This window comes from Arachis ipaensis, chromosome B5 (assembly GCF_059453495.1).
Source record: "Arachis ipaensis isolate K30076 ecotype BB chromosome B5, ASM5945349v1, whole genome shotgun sequence".
Taxonomy (NCBI): Eukaryota; Viridiplantae; Streptophyta; class Magnoliopsida; order Fabales; family Fabaceae; genus Arachis; species Arachis ipaensis.
Genome location: NC_142440.1, coordinates 68,900,314 through 68,902,966, shown reverse-complemented (window position 1 = coordinate 68,902,966; position 2,653 = coordinate 68,900,314).

Below are 2,653 nucleotides of genomic sequence, written 5' to 3'. Positions count from 1 at the left end.
CAAGGCCAAAAAGCCCACTCCAAGGACAGAAAGCCAGAATTGGATAGTGTATAAATAGATAGAAATTTGATTTCATTGGGGGGCTCTCTTTTAGTTTTCATTTTAGAGTTTTAGAATTGAGATCAGATCTGAATTATCCTTTCTATTTTGCTTTCTCTTTTCTGCAATTGTTACTTTCTATTTTGGGTTTTTCGACTTCAGATTGAAGAATTGTTCTGAATTTCTTCATCTTGGAGTTCTCTTTCATTTTTCCTTTGATAGCTTTATGAATTGAATATCTAATCATAGTTTTCTTTCTGTTTACCTTTCTTCTGCAATTTCTTCTTTTCTGTTTTTGTCAAGAGAGGAATTGAGATTTAAATTCTCTTTCTGTTTTGTTATTCTACTACAATTGTTAAGTTCTCTTTTAGGAATTTAAAGTGGATCTAAGCTTTCATTCTGTTTTGATTCTTCTGCACTTTTCCATTTTTGTTTTGGTACTAAATTGATCTATTTTCAAATTTTGTCATCTGAGAGTTCTTTAGTTCTCTGCAGTTTACAATTTTTAGTTCTATTTTGAATCTCAGCACCCAAATCCCTTTACTCTTCATGCCATTTAAATTTTCCTGTCAATTTAGATTCAACAATTTAAATTCCTTGCACTTTAAGCTTCAGTTATTTATCTTTCTTGCAATTTAAGTTTTAGCTCTTCTAAATTTCTTGTACTTTAAGTTTCTGCAATCTACTTCTTCTGCACTTTAAGATTTGGCCAATTTCAATTCTGCACTTTAGTTTCCTTGCAATTTTACTTTTGTTAATCAAATTTCACCCAATTCATCAAATATTCGCTTAACTAAATTCATCACCATACCAAAGTTGCTCAATCCATCAATCCCTGTGGGATCGACCTCACTCTTGTGAGTTATTACTACTTGATGCGACCCGGTACACTTGCCGATGAGGTTGTGTGGAATCGTTTTTTCCACATCAAGTTTATGGCACCATTGCCGGGGATTGATTTAGATCGACAATGATTACATAGGTGATAATCTAGATTAAGCAATTTTCTTTAGTTTTCCTTTTAAGCATATTAACTATCTGACACAATGTGTCACCTAACCCAACCACATTCTAGCATTAGAATGTCCAGGTTTTATTTGGTTTGTTTGTGATTTTGCAAGTCATGGAGGCTGAGGTGCGTGAAGAGGGAGTGAGCAATAATGCTCAACCTGCAAGAAGGGTGTTGGCCTCTTACACTATCCCCAATCCCAAACACTATGGGATCAGTATCCTCACCCCAAATGTTCATGCAAATTACTTTGAGTTAAAGCCTCAACTAATCACTTTGGTGCAGAACAATTGTGCTTATGAAGGTGGCCCTCTTGAAGACCCCAACCAACATTTGTCTATTTTTTTGAGGATTTGTGAAACTGTCAGGACAAATGGGGTACATCCTAACATCTACAAATTACTTCTATTCGCATTTTCTTTGAGGGGCAATGCTGCTCAATAGCTGGAAACCTTTCCCAAGGAGAGCATTGACGAAGGTGATTTAATGTCGGCAAAGAATAAAAGTGATCGCGTTGCAAGTATAGCTTCTAAACCAATAGAAAATCCTTTCATATAAACGTTTTGGTTGTCACAAGTAACAAACCCCTTTAAATTTTATAACCGAAGTATTCAAACCTCGGGTCGTCTTCTCAAGGAACTGCAGGGAGGTATGTTCTTATTATTGGTTATGAGTTTAGTAAATTGGTGGTTTTGAAAGTAAGGAACAAATAATTTAAATGACAAGTAAAATAAATTAATAATAATAAAATCTCTTGGCAGGGTATAAAAATTCGGAAGTCCTATCCTAGTTATCCTTATCGATGGTGATGAGAATTGAGTTTTAATCCCACTTAGTTAACCTTTACTAAAGCAAGGGAAAGTCAAGTGGACTAATTAGTTAGATCCTCAAGTCCTAGCCAACTCCTAAGAAAGGACTAGAGTTAGGGGAATTCAATTCAATTAGCAAAAATAACAATTAACAATCACGATAAGTTTGATAACTCAAGAATATCCAGTTAATCAATTAAAGCCAAGAATATAAAAAGCTAAATAAGAATCATAAATCTGAAATACCTCAATTTATGTTAAATAAAGAAAATCCTAACATGAATGGTTCATAAGCCAATTTGGCAACATAAGTAATTAAAGAAAAGCATTAAAGTATCTGAAAGTAAAAGAGAAATATAAAGTAAAAGGAATATTAAACCTGAGAAGAAGTTGAAATCCGAAATCCTTTAAGAGGAATCCTAATCCTAAAATCTAAGAGAGAGGAAAGAACCTCTCCCTCTAAAAACTACATCTAAATTATGAAAAGTGAATAATGGAAGACTTCTCAATGAATGGATGCATTCCCCCACTTTATAGCCTCTAATTTGTGTTTTCTGGGCCGAAAACTGGGTCAAAAACAGGCCAAAAATCGCCCCCAGTGATTTCTGGTATGTACAGGTCGCGGGAAAGTGACGCGGAGACGTCGTCCACGCGTTCGCACGGATTGGGTTTTCGCTAGGTCACGCGTCCGCGTGATCCACGCGTTTGCGTCACCTGGCTTCGGGGCAGTGAAGAACTAAAGTTTGATGGTTTAAAAGTTATAGTAAACTCTCGTTGCAAGTATAGTTACTAAACC